This window comes from Chiloscyllium plagiosum, unplaced genomic scaffold, assembly GCF_037043375.1.
Source record: "Chiloscyllium plagiosum isolate Xiang-an unplaced genomic scaffold, Cpla_swu_hap1 HiC_scaffold_2, whole genome shotgun sequence".
In the NCBI taxonomy this organism is placed as follows: domain Eukaryota; kingdom Metazoa; phylum Chordata; class Chondrichthyes; order Orectolobiformes; family Hemiscylliidae; genus Chiloscyllium; species Chiloscyllium plagiosum.
Window position 1 is genome coordinate 165,423,314 of NW_028270140.1, and position 13,541 is coordinate 165,436,854.

The 13,541-nt window shown below is 55.8% G+C and overlaps 1 protein-coding gene and 1 pseudogene across 1 annotated transcript in view; one reads left to right on the plus strand and one right to left on the minus strand.

The window, feature by feature from the left end:
* Window positions 1–13,541, minus strand: part of LOC148152049 (von Willebrand factor A domain-containing protein 7-like) — a 165,838-nt gene that overhangs the window by 104,316 nt on the left and 47,981 nt on the right. The gene's annotated exons all lie outside the window — the stretch shown is intronic.
* On the plus strand, window positions 7,503–9,491 carry LOC148152050 (uncharacterized; annotated as a pseudogene).

The following is a 13,541-nucleotide window of genomic DNA, read 5'->3' on the forward strand; positions in this document are numbered from 1 at the left end:
GGAGTTACAGAGTGTCCCGGGGAGTTACAGAGTGTCCCGGGGGGTTACAGTGTGTCCCGGGGAGTTACAGTGTGTCCCAGGGAGTTACAGAGTGTCCCGGGGGGTTACAGTGTGTCCCGGGGAGTTACAGAGTGTCCCGGGGGGTTACAGTGTGTCCCGGGGAGTTACAGTGTGTCCCGGGGGGTTACAGAGTGTCCCGGGGGGTTACAGTGTGTCCCGGGGAGTTACAGTGTGTCCCGGGGAGTTACAGTGTGTCCCGGGGAGTTACAGAGTGTCCCTGGGAGTTACAGAGTGTCCCGGGGGGTTACAGTGTGTCCCGGGGAGTTACAGTGTGTCCCGGGGAGTTACAGTGTGTCCCGGGCGGTTACAGTGTGTCCCGGGGAGTTACAGAGTGTCCCTGGGAGTTACAGAGTGTCCCTGGGAGTTACAGTGTGTCCCGGGGAGTTACAGTGTGTCCCGGGGAGTTACAGTGTGTCCCGGGGAGTTACAGTATGTCCCGGGGAGTTACAGAGTGTCCCGGGGGGTTACAGTGTGTCCCGGGGAGTTACAGTGTGTCCCGGGGGGTTACGTCGTGTCCCGGGGAGTTACAGAGTGTCCCGGAGAGTTACAGAGTGTCCCGGGGAGTTACAGTGTGTCCCGGGGAGTTACAGAGTGTCCCGGGGAGTTACAGTGTGTCCCGGGGAGTTACAGTATGTCCCGGGGAGTTACAGAGTGTCCCGGGGGGTTACAGTGTGTCCCGGGGAGTTACCGTGTGTCCCAGGGAGTTACAGAGTGTCCCGGGGGGTTACAGTGTGTCCCGGGGAGTTACAGTGTGTCCCGGTGGGTTACAGTGTGTCCCGGGGAGTTACAGTGTGTCCCGGGGGGTTACAGAGTGTCCCGGGGGGTTACAGTGTGTCCCGGGGAGTTACAGTGTGTCCCGGGGAGTTACAGTGTGTCCCGGGGAGTTACAGAGTGTCCCTGGGAGTTACAGAGTGTCCCGGGGGGTTACAGTGTGTCCCGGGGAGTTACAGAGTGTCCCGGGGGGTTACAGTGTGTCCCGGGGAGTTACAGTGTGTCCCGGGGGGTTACAGAGTGTCCCGGGGAGTTACAGTGTGTCCCGGGGGGTTACAGAGTGTCCCGGGGAGTTACAGTGTGTCCCGGGGAGTTACAGTGTGTCCCGGGGGGTTACAGTGTGTCCCGGGGAGTTACAGTGTGTCCCGGGGAGTTACAGAGTGTCCCGGGGGGTTACAGAGTGTCCCGGGGAGTTACAGTGTGTCCCGGGGGGTTACAGAGTGTCCCGGGGAGTTACAGTGTGTCCCGGGGAGTTACAGAGTGTCCCGGGGGGTTACAGTGTGTCCCGGGGGGTTAAAGTGTGTCCCGGGGAGTTACAGTGTGTCCCGGGGAGTTACAGTGTGTCCCGGGGAGTTACAGTGTGTCCCGGGGAGTTACAGTGTGTCCCGGGGGGTTACAGTGTGTCCCGGGGAGTTACAGAGTGTCCCGGGGGGTTACAGAGTGTCCCGGGGAGTTACAGTGTGTCCCGGGGGGTTACAGTGTGTCCCGGGGAGTTACAGAGTGTCCCGGGGAGTTACAGTGTGTCCCGGGGAGTTACAGTGTGTCCCGGGGCGTTACAGAGTGTCCCGGGGCGTTACAGAGTGTCCCGGGAAGTTACAGAGTGTCCCGGGGAGTTACAGTGTGTCCCAGGGAGTTACAGTGTGTCCCGGGGAGTTACAGTGTGTCCCGGGGGGTTACAGTGTGTCCCGAGGAGTTACCGTGTGTCCCGGGGAGTTACAGTGTGTCCCGGGGGGTTACAGTGTGTCCCGGGGAGTTACAGTGTGTCCCGGGGAGTTACAGTGTGTCCCAGGGAGTTACAGTGTGTCCCGGGGGGTTACCATGTGTCCCGGGGAGTTACAGTGTGTCCCGGGGAGTTACAGTGTGTCCCGGGGGGTTACCATGTGTCCCGGGGAGTTACAGAGTGTCCCGGGGGTTACAGTGTGTCCCGGGGAGTTACAATGTGTCCCGGGGAGATACAGAGTGTCCCGGAGGGTTACAGAGTATCCCGGGGGGTTACAGTGTGTCCCGGGGAGTTACAGTGTGTCCCGGGGGGTTACAGTGTGTCCCGGGGAGTTACAGTGTGTCCCGGGGTGTTACAGAGTGTCCCGGGGGGTTACAGTGTGTCCCGGGGAGTTACAGTGTGTCCCGGGGGGTTACAGTGTGTCCCGGGGAGTTACAGTGTGTCCCGGGGAGTTACAGTGTGTCCCGGGGAGTTACAGTGTGTCCCGGGGAGTTACAGTGTGTCCCGGGGGGTTACAGTGTGTCCCGGGGAGTTACAGAGTGTCCCGGGGGGTTACAGAGTGTCCCGGGGAGTTACAGTGTGTCCCGGGGGGTTACAGTGTGTCCCGGGGAGTTACAGAGTCTCCCGGGGAGTTACAGTGTGTCCCGGGGAGTTACAGTGTGTCCCGGGGCGTTACAGAGTGTCCCGGGGCGTTACAGAGTGTCCCGGGAAGTTACAGAGTGTCCCAGGGAGTTACAGTGTGTCCCTGGGAGTTACAGTATGTCCCGGGGGGTTACAGTGTGTCCCGGGGAGTTACCGTGTGTCCCGGGGAGTTACAGTGTGTCCCGGGGGGTTACCGTGTGTCCCGGGGAGTTACAGTGTGTCCCGGGGGGTTACAGTGTGTCCCAGGGAGTTACAGTGTGTCCCGGGGGGTTACCATGTGTCCCGGGGAGTTACAGTGTGTCCCGGGGAGTTACAGTGTGTCCCGGGGGGTTACCATGTGTCCCGGGGAGTTACAGTATGTCCCGGGGAGTTACAGTGTGTCCCAGGGAGTTACCGTGTGTCCCGGGGGGTTACCGTGTGTCCCGGGGAGTTACAGTGTGTCCCGGGGGGTTACAGTGTGTCCCAGGGAGTTACAGTGTGTCCCGGGGGGTTACCATGTGTCCCGGGGAGTTACAGTGTGTCCCGGGGAGTTACAGTGTGTCCCGGGGGGTTACCATGTGTCCCGGGGAGTTACAGTATGTCCCGGGGAGTTACAGTGTGTCCCAGGGAGTTACCGTGTGTCCCGGGGAGTTACAGTGTGTCCCGGGGGGTTACCGTGTGTCCCGGGGAGTTACAGTGTGTCCCGGGTGTAAGGGGTGGTGTAATTTTTAAATCATTAACTGTTGTAGTAAGCACATAGTAAGTACAAAGCCACCATTTTAGTCTTTTCTACCCTGTAGTAAGCACCAGCAGATACTCCCCCCAGATTTTCATGAATGGAACAATGGAAACAGCTTTCCTCGTGGCTGAGGGACCGCCCACAACCACGGCTGTACATCATCATCCATATAAGGGAGAACGGTGAACTCAAACACTGATTGGCTGGGTGATGAACCAAATAATCTCATCCATCAGGGAGGACAGTGGGGAACTTTGACACCCATTGGCTGAGACAGTAGAAGGCCCAGCCCATTACTACATGTATATAACGCGCGGGGATTACAATCTGTGTGTGTGCCTCGTGGGAAACCATTGAGGTAACACCCGGTTCTGCAGAACTGAATACATAGTTTTGGACGAACTCCTCCGTGTCTTTGTTCTTGGGAAGGGAAGCAGAGTGCCTGATGGGGGGGTCGCAGAGGCCCCTATCTTGCACAATTGGGGGTCTCGCCCGGGATGCAATAATTATTGCCGGGGCTCTCTTCGGCTCGTGGATCAAGTCTGATACAAAAAGACGCGTCTGGTATATATTTATACTGCTCACTGGATCAGCTTGGTCCGTCAGCCGTCGGCCAAGAGAGTGACCCGGCTCATTAAAAATAATTTTGGATCCCGAGAAAAGGAACACACGGACGAGTGCTGGGACGACTGGTTAGTGACTATACGCGGGGGAACACACATTTAAAAAGGCCAGACAACTTCGTGCACGGATCAAGGTGAGAGAGTTTCTTTTTGTTCTTCCTTGTTGGCCACGTGGTTTTGACGGTCATCTGTGAGAACGCTTTAGGCGTTTAAGACCAGGACCGAAGATAGACCATGGGAAATTGTGGTTTTGACGGTTATCTGTGAGAACGCTTTAGGCGTTTAAGACCAGGACCAAAGATAGACCATGGGAAATCAGAAATGGAAAAGAAATACCCCCCCGATAGTTCACTAGGTCAGAAATTGAGTTTATGGACGGAAAGCAGTAGGACAGAGGACTTAAAGAAAGAGACTATGATAAAATATTGTTGTTTTATATGGACCAAAGAACCTATCCGCGCCCCCTCGGTAGTTTGGCCCGAGTATGGGTCTGATGAAAACTGGGTGTGTCAACTCCTAAATATATATGTTAACAGAAAACAACCGTTTAACCCAGAAGAGAGCAAATATGCCGCCGCCTGGTTGGCGAGTGACGGCGGGGACCCCACGAGTCTCTATCCTCTGATTCCCCAAACAGACCCAAGAAAGCCCCAGAGGTCTTGGAACGTCCTCACCGACGGTTTGCCCCCTTTCGCCCTGCCCCCGTATGTACAACCTGTGCACGCCCAGGCGTCCAGCGCGGACCTCCCTCCTGCGTCGGATAATCTCGGTTCCCAGCAGGTCATGCTCAGTGAGGGAGAGCCTGCTGGGGGGGGGGGGACACTGGAGGGGAAGAAGAGCCCACCCCAGGCGTTAGGAGATCAGCCCGAATTGAGATGCGGAGAGATCAAGAAGAGAGATTGGGTGCTGAGAGGGTTAACAATGTTGAACAGATGAACCCTTTACGAGAGGTGCCGTTTGGGAACGAACGGACCGGGTTCGTAGTACAACCTTTAAATTCTGGGGATATCCGACAACTTCGCAATGAACTACCCCGTCTACTGGACGACCCCGTCAGTGTCGGAACACAATTAGATCAATTTCTGGGGCCCAGTATATACACATGGGCCGAATTACAGGCCATGATGAGAATATTATTTAATTACGATGAAATTGTCATGATCCGGAATAGTGCAATGGCCATTTGGGATAGGGAGCATCAGGGAGGCCCTCAGCGTGGAGAGCAGAAGTACCCCTTAGAGGACCCCCGGTGGGATCATAATGACGAGGGGGGACGGGCTAATATGACAGACCTCAGAAACCTTATAATCAGGGGAATCAAAACCTGCGTGCCTAAACAGCGGAATTTAGCGAAAGCATTCGAAGTCAGTCAGAAAAAGGATGAATCCCCGAGTGAGTTTTTAGACCGTTTGCGGGAGTCCATGTGGAAGTATTCCTGTTTAGACCCCGACGGGGAAATAGGCAAGGGCATGCTTAAGGTGCACTGTGTGACTAAATCATGGCCTGACATTCAGAAGAAATTACAGAAAATAGAGGAATGGGCTGAAAAAGACGTTGCGGAATTATTGCGGGAAGCACAGAAGGTGTACGTTCAGAGGGCTGTAGTAAGGGAAAAACAGAAGACAAAAATGATGGTGGCAGCCGTACGGGAAGCTTGTACGTCCACCGGAATGGGGGAAGAAGGTTATGGGATGGAAAGAGGAAGGTCGAGGGAAAGTTGGAGAGGGAGAGGAGCAAGATGCAGTCATTAGTGAGACTGGCTGGGAATTAGTGGAAAGTGGACGGCTACCGAATGCCTGGTCCGCACAAACGTGGAGTTGTACGCCTTGCACCGGGCTCTGTGAAATTTAAAGGGAGTAGCCGGGAAAATCTACACTGACTCTAAGTATGCCTTTGGGGTAGTACACACCTTTGGGAAGATCTGGAAGGAAAGGGGAATGATAAATAGTAGGGGAAATGAGTTGGTCCACGAGGAACTGGTAGCCATGATCTTGGAGGATTTGTTGTTACCACAAGAGATTGCTGTAGTGCATGTGAAAGGGCACCAGAAAGACAATAAAACGGAGACCCTGGGGAATCAATTGGTGGATGAACAGGCAAAATTGGCCGGGATGGGGAAGGAAGTAGTAAACTGCCTGGTAAGGATTCCCCAGATAGCCGAAATTACCGAAATGCCCACGTTTACTGACAAAGAGGAAACTCTCCTCGCATCTCTAGGGGGTACAAAAGATAGGGAAGGGAAGTGGACCCTACCCGATGGCCGCCAGCTACTAAATCGACCGTTGACGCGGGACATTATTGCCCGTCTACACCAAGGGGGTCACTGGGGTGCCCAGGCACTGTGCGATGCCTTCCTACGCCGATATGCCCACCCTGATCTGTACACAGTAGCCAAGCAGGTCACGGGAGATTGCATAACGTGCCGAAAGATCAACAAAAGGGGGCTGCGGAAGCACGCAAGGCAAGGGGGTAGGAGTCCGGCCTATAGGCCGTTTGAGTATGTCCAGGTAGATTACACTGAGCTCCCCCCCATAGGTCGCCTGAAGTATCTATTAGTAATAGTAGATCACCTGACAGGATGGGTGGAAGTTTTCCCCACTGCCACGGCAACGGCAACCCAGGTTAGCAACATTCTACTCGAACAAATCATCCCACGATTTGGGCTGCCCCGCGCTATTGACTCTGACCAGGGGAGTCACTTCACCTCGACTGTCCTCCAGAATATAGTGCAAGCGGTGGGGATTGACTGGGATTTGCATACCCCCTGGCATCCCTCTTCCTCAGGCAAGGTCGAAAGAATGAACAAAACCATCAAAAAGTAGCTAACCAAACTCACTAGTGAAATCGGCCTGCCTTGGACCAAATGCCTACCCCTCGCCCTGTTGCAAATTCGCACCCAGCCAAGGCGGGATTTGGGTCTCCCCTTACGAAATGCTGTTTGGCCTCCCGTTCCATGGGCCGAAGGGAGAACCTCCCTTATTCGAGTCTCGGGACATGTTTGTGCAAAAATATGTGGTGGCTCTGGGGTCTGCTCTATCTCGTTTACGCCAACAGGGACTTTTGGCACAGACGCCGCCCCTCGAGTTCGCGGTGCACACCATCAAGCCGGGTCAGTGGGTCCTGATTAAAAGCTGGAAGCAACGCACCCTCGAATCAATTTGGGACGGTCCCTTCCTAGTACTTTTGACGACCGAAACGGCTGCCTGCACGGCCGAAAAGGGCTGGACACATTATACTCGAATCAAGGGACTAGTGCCACAACCAACGGAGGACGAACGAACCTCTCTGACAGAGGCATCTAAGGAACAGAGACCCTGAGAACAGACTAATTGGACTTTGGCGAGTTTAAAGGACTGTGTCCTCCGGCCGGACACGAGTGTTGCAACAAAATGCGGTCAATTGTATTGTTAACTTGCTTTGCCATTATCTTTGGGCTGGGTCATAGTGTGCGTGTTACTCAATTCGGCCTCTGGAAAAAAAAACAGGCAGAGGACCGTCGGTGGCTCTCCATCTCCGTTCCCGCCAACACAGACACTTAGTTTAGACCTATGTGGGTTGGTGCCCTGTGCGACTAAAAGTGAACTGAATCAGACTAAGCATAACCTAGAGAGAGAAAGGGGATTCCAGGGTCAGACGTTAGTATTACAGTTGCATGGCAAAACAAATGGCATCAGTAGGCCTCCAGCCCCGGGGTCCAGGCTATGGTGTCAATTGTCCGTGATCCCATCACCCCTGGGCGGAATTGTGAGCAGAATCAGTGCAATCCACTCTATCTGACCATAAAGACCTTGGGGGCCAGGCAGGACAGAAGGGGTTGCAGATATGCTGCACGACCATCGCGGTCATTGAAGCTGGGTCTGGGGCCTCATCCACCCCCGATGAGCAGGAAAAGGTTAGGATAATTGAGAAGATGGACTTGGAAAGGACCTTTGAAATAGAAACGGGATATGGGGAGGCGAATGCCTGGATGGAATGGGTCAAATATACTGTGAGGAGCATGAAAAAGAGTGATTGCTACGCATGCACGGGTGCCCGCCCTAACCCTCAGGTGGTCCCGTTCCCGCTGGGATGGGAGAAACACCCACGAGCCTTGGACTGCATGATAATGCTGTACCAGGACCGAGAGGCCTGGAACGACCCCACTTGTCGACCCTTAAGTTTGAAGTTTCCCCCCGTCAGGTCTGAGGGAGCGCCCCGCCCGCCATCATTCTCAGGGGTAACGGGTACGCACCAGGCCTGTGTCTCTCGGACGGGACTACAGTGGGACGACGATGTGGGGACATTTGACAAGTGCAGCGGATCAATTCGGCTGGTCAACGAAACTACCGGGGGGGGGGAATTACTCCCACATTCATGTGCCTAGGGCAGACCTCTGGTGGTACTGTGGTGGGAGGATTCTGCGACAGACCCTGCCCCGAAAATGGACGGGCACTTGTGCAATCGTTCAATTGGCCATCCCATTCACCCTGGCATTCGAAAAACAAGAGCAACCCCGTTTCAGTGGAAGAACTGAGAGAGCTTTGGAGACCTCTTTCGATGATAACATATATTTAGACGCCATAGGGGTCCCCAGGGGTGTTCCTGATGAATACAAGGCTAGGAACCAGATAGCGGCGGGTTTTGAGTCGTCACTGTTCTGGTGGGTTACCATCAATAAGAACGTGGATTGGATTAATTATATTTACTACAATCAGCAGAGGTTCATTAATTATACCCGTGATGCAGTGAAAGGAATAGCAGAACAACTGGACGCCACTAGTCGGATGACGTGGGAAAATAGGTTGGCCTTAGACATGATGTTGGCAGAGAAGGGGGGTGTTTGTGTCATGATAGGCACTCAGTGCTGCACTTTCATCCCCAACAACACAGCCCCTGATGGGTCCATCACCCGCGCCCTGGATGGACTCACCACATTGGCGGACGAACTCGCCGAAAACTCGGGTATCGACTCTGGCCTCACGGGTTGGTTGGAAGCTTGGTTCGGTAAATGGACAGGGGTAGTCGTTCCCTTTCTTGTCTCATGTATAGTGGTGGCAGGGGTACTCACTGCCCTTGGGTGTTGTGTTATTCCCTGCGTCCGGGGATTAACTCAACGACTGATCGAAACCGCCCTTACTAAGAGGGACGTTCCCTATGGGCAGGTTGAACGAATGAATCTCGAGATGGAACAACGTGAATCCCTATTGGGCGGGGGTGGTATTAGAGATGGGCAGTTTGATGAACAAGCTCAGGAGTTATTAAACGCCCTGGAGAGGAAACTCCCAGTTTAAAAATTACAAACCGTAAGAAAAGACACGGGGGATTTGTAAGGGGTGGTGTAATTTTTAAATCATTAACTGTTGTAGTAAGCACATAGTAAGTACAAAGCCACCATTTTAGTCTTTTCTACCCTGTAGTAAGCACCAGCAGATACTCCCCCCAGATTTTCATGAATGGAACAATGGAAACAGCTTTCCTCGTGGCTGAGGGACCGCCCACAACCACGGCTGTACATCATCATCCATATAAGGGAGAACGGTGAACTCAAACACTGATTGGCTGGGTGATGAACCAAATAATCTCATCCATCAGGGAGGACAGTGGGGAACTTTGACACCCATTGGCTGAGACAGTAGAAGGCCCAGCCCATTACTACATGTATATAACGCGCGGGGATTACAATCTGTGTGTGTGCCTCGTGGGAAACCATTGAGGTAACACCCGGTTCTGCAGAACTGAATACATAGTTTTGGACGAACTCCTCCGTGTCTTTGTTCTTGGGAAGGGAAGCAGAGTGCCTGATGGGGGGTCGCAGAGGCCCCTATCTTGCACACGGGGGGTTACAGTGTGTCCCGGGGAGTTACAGTGTGTCCCGGGGAGTTACAGAGTGTCCCGGGGAGTTACAGAGTGTCCCGGAGGGTTACAGAGTATCCCGGGGGGTTACAGTGTGTCCCGGGGAGTTCCAGTATGTCCCGGGGAGTTACAGTGTGTCCCGGGGAGTTACAGTGTGTCCCGGGGAGTTACAGAGTGTCCCGGGGAGTAACAGAGTGTCCCGGGGGGTTACAGAGTGTCCCGGGGAGTTACTGTGTTTCTCGGGGGGTTACAGTGTGCCCCGGGGAGTTACAGTGTGTCCCGGGGGGTTACAGAGTGTCCCGGGGGTTACAGTGTGTCCCGGGGAGTTACAATGTGTCCCGGGGAGTTACAGAGTGTCCCGGAGGGTTACAGAGTATCCCGGGGGGTTACAGTGTGTCCCGGGGAGTTACAGTGTGTCCCGGGGGGTTACAGTGTGTCCCGGGGAGTTACAGTGTGTCCCGGGGAGTTACAGAGTGTCCCGGGGAGTTACAGTGTGTCCCGGGGGGTTACAGAGTGTCCCGGGGTGTTACAGTGTGTCCCGGGGAGTTACAGTGTGTCCCGGGGAGTTACAGTGTGTCCGTGAAGTTATAGTGTGTCCCGGGGAGTTACAGAGTGTCCCGGGGGGTTACAGAGTGTCCCGGGGCGTTACAGAGGGTCCCGGGAAGTTACAGTGTGTCCCGGGGGGTTACAGAGTGTCCCGGGGGGTTACAGTGTGTCCGTGAAGTTATAGTGTGTCCCGGGGGGGTTACAGAGTGTCCTGGGGCGTTACAGAGGGTCCCGGGAAGTTACAGTGTGTCCCGGGGGGTTACAGAGTGTCCCGGGGGGTTACAGTGTGTCCCGGGGAGTTACAGTGTGTCCCGGGGAGTTACAGTGTGTCCCGGGGGGTTACAGAGTGTCCCGGGGGGTTACAGTGTGTAGCGGGGAGTTACAGAGTTACCCGGGGAGTTACAGTGTGTCCCGGGGAGTTACAGAGTGTCCCGGGGAGTTACAGAGTGTCCCGGGGAGTTACAGTGTGTTCCGGGGAGTTACAGTGTGTCCCGGGGAGTTACAGTGTATCCTGGGGAGTTACAGTGTGTCCCGGGGAGTTACAGTGTGTCCCGGGGAGTTACAGAGTGTCCCGGGGAGTTACAGTGTGTCCCGGGGAGTTACAGTGTGTCCCGGGGAGTTACAGAGTGTCCCGGGGAGTTACAGAGTGTCCCGGGGAGTTACAGTGTGTCCCGGGGAGTTACAGTGTGTCCCGGGAGGGTTACAGTGTCTCCCGGGGAGTTACAGAGTGTCCCGGGGAGTTACAGTGTGTCCCGGGGAGTTACAGTGTATCCCGGGGAGTTACAGTGTGTCACGGGGAGTTACAGTGTGTCCCGGGGAGTTACAGTGTATCCCGGGGAGTTACAGTGTGTCCCGGGGAGTTACAGTGTGTCCCGGGGAGTTACAGAGTGTCCCGGGGAGTTACAGTGTGTCCCGGGGAGTTACAGTGTGTCCCGGGGAGTTACAGTGTGTCCCGGGGAGTTACAGTGTGTCCCGGGGGGGTTACAGTGTCTCCCGGGGAGTTACAGAGTGTCCCGGGGAGTTACAGTGTGTCCCGGGGAGTTACAGTGTATCCCGGGGAGTTACAGTGTGTCACGGGGAGTTACAGTGTGTCCCGGGGTGTTACAGTGTGTCCCGGGGAGTTACAGTGTGTCCCGGGGAGTTACAGTGTGTCCCGGGGAGATACAGTGTGTCCCGGGGGGGTTACAGGGTGTCCCGGGGAGTTACAGTGTGTCCCGGGAAGTTACAGAGTGTCCCGGGGACATACAGTATGTCCCGGGGAGTTACAGTGTGTCCCGGGGGGTTACAGGGTGTCCCGGGGAGTTACAGAGTGTCCCGGGGAGTTACAGTGTGTCCCGGGGAGTTACAGTGTGTCCCGGGGAGTTACAGTGTGTCCCGGGGAGTTACAGAGTGTCCCGGGGAGTTACAGTGTGTCCCGGGGAGTTACAGTGTATCCCGGGGAGTTACAGTGTGTCACGGGGAGTTACAGTGTGTCCCGGGGTGTTACAGTGTGTCCCGGGGAGTTACAGTGTGTCCCGGGGAGTTACAGTGTGTCCCGGGGAGTTACAGTGTCTCCCGGGGAGTTACAGAGTGTCCCGGGGAGTTACAGTGTGTCCCGGGGAGTTACAGTGTGTCCCGGGGAGTTACAGTGTGTCCCGGGGAGTTACAGTGTGTCCCGGGGAGTTACAATGTGTCCCGGGGAGTTACAGAGTGTCCCGGAGGGTTACAGAGTATCCCGGGGGGTTACAGTGTGTCCCGGGGAGTTACAGTGTGCCCCGGGGAGATACAGTGTGTCCCGGGGGGGTTACAGGGTGTCCCGGGGAGTTACAGTGTGTCCCGGGAAGTTACAGAGTGTCCCGGGGACATACAGTATGTCCCGGGGAGTTACAGTGTGTCCCGGGGGGGTTACAGGGTGTCCCGGGGAGTTACAGAGTGTCCCGGGGAGTTACAGTGTGTCCCGGGGAGTTACAGTGTGTCCCGGGGAGTTACAGTGTGTCCCAGGGAGTTACAGAGTGTCCCGGGGAGTTACAGTGTGTCCCGGGGAGTTACAGTGTATCCCGGGGAGTTACAGTGTGTCACGGGGAGTTACAGTGTGTCCCGGGGTGTTACAGTGTGTCCCGGGGAGTTACAGTGTGTCCCGGGGAGATACAGTGTGTCCCGGGGGGGTTACAGGGTGTCCCGGGGGGTTACAGAGTGTCCCAGGGAGTTACTGTGTTTCTCGGGGGGTTACAGTGTGCCCCGGGGAGTTACAGTGTGTCCCGGGGGGTTACAGAGTGTCCCGGGGGTTACAGTGTGTCCCGGGGAGTTACAATGTGTCCCGGGGAGTTACAGTGTGTCCCGGGGAGTTACAGAGTATCCCGGGGGGTTACAGTGTGTCCCGGGGAGTTACAGTGTGTCCCGGGGGGTTACAGTGTGTCCCGGGGAGTTACAGTGTGTCCCGGGGAGTTACAGAGTGTCCCGGGGAGTTACAGTGTGTCCCGGGGGGTTACAGAGTGTCCCGGGGTGTTACAGTGTGTCCCGGGGGGTTACAGAATGTCCCGGGGGGTTACAGTGTGTCCGGGGAGTTACAGTGTGTCCCGGGGAGTTACAGTGTGTCCAGGGGGGTTACAGAGTGTCCCGGGGGGTTACAGTGTGTAGCGGGGAGTTACAGAGTTACCCGGGGAGTTACAGTGTGTCCCGGGGAGTTACAGAGTGTCCCGGGGAGTTACAGAGTGTCCCGGGGAGTTACAGTGTGTTCCGGGGAGTTACAGTGTGTCCCGGGGAGTTACAGTGTATCCTGGGGAGTTACAGTGTGTCCCGGGGAGTTACAGTGTGTCCCGGGGAGTTACAGAGTGTCCCGGGGAGTTACAGTGTGTCCCGGGGAGTTACAGTGTGTCCCGGGGAGTTACAGAGTGTCCCGGGGAGTTACAGAGTGTCCCGGGGAGTTACAGTGTGTCCCGGGGAGTTACAGTGTGTCCCGGGAGGGTTACAGTGTCTCCCGGGGAGTTACAGTGTGTCCCGGGGAGTTACAGTGTATCCCGGGGAGTTACAGTGTGTCACGGGGAGTTACAGTGTGTCCCGGGGAGTTACAGTGTATCCCGGGGAGTTACAGTGTGTCCCGGGGAGTTACAGTGTGTCCCGGGGAGTTACAGAGTGTCCCGGGGAGTTACAGTGTGTCCCGGGGAGTTACAGTGTGTCCCGGGGAGTTACAGAGTGTCCCGGGGAGTTACAGTGTGTCCCGGGGAGTTACAGTGTGTCCCGGGGGGGTTACAGTGTCTCCCGGGGAGTTACAGAGTGTCCCGGGGAGTTACAGTGTGTCCCGGGGAGTTACAGTGTATCCCGGGGAGTTACAGTGTGTCACGGGGAGTTACAGTGTGTCCCGGGGTGTTACAGTGTGTCCCGGGGAGTTACAGTGTGTCCCGGGGAGATACAGTGTGTCCCGGGGGGGTTA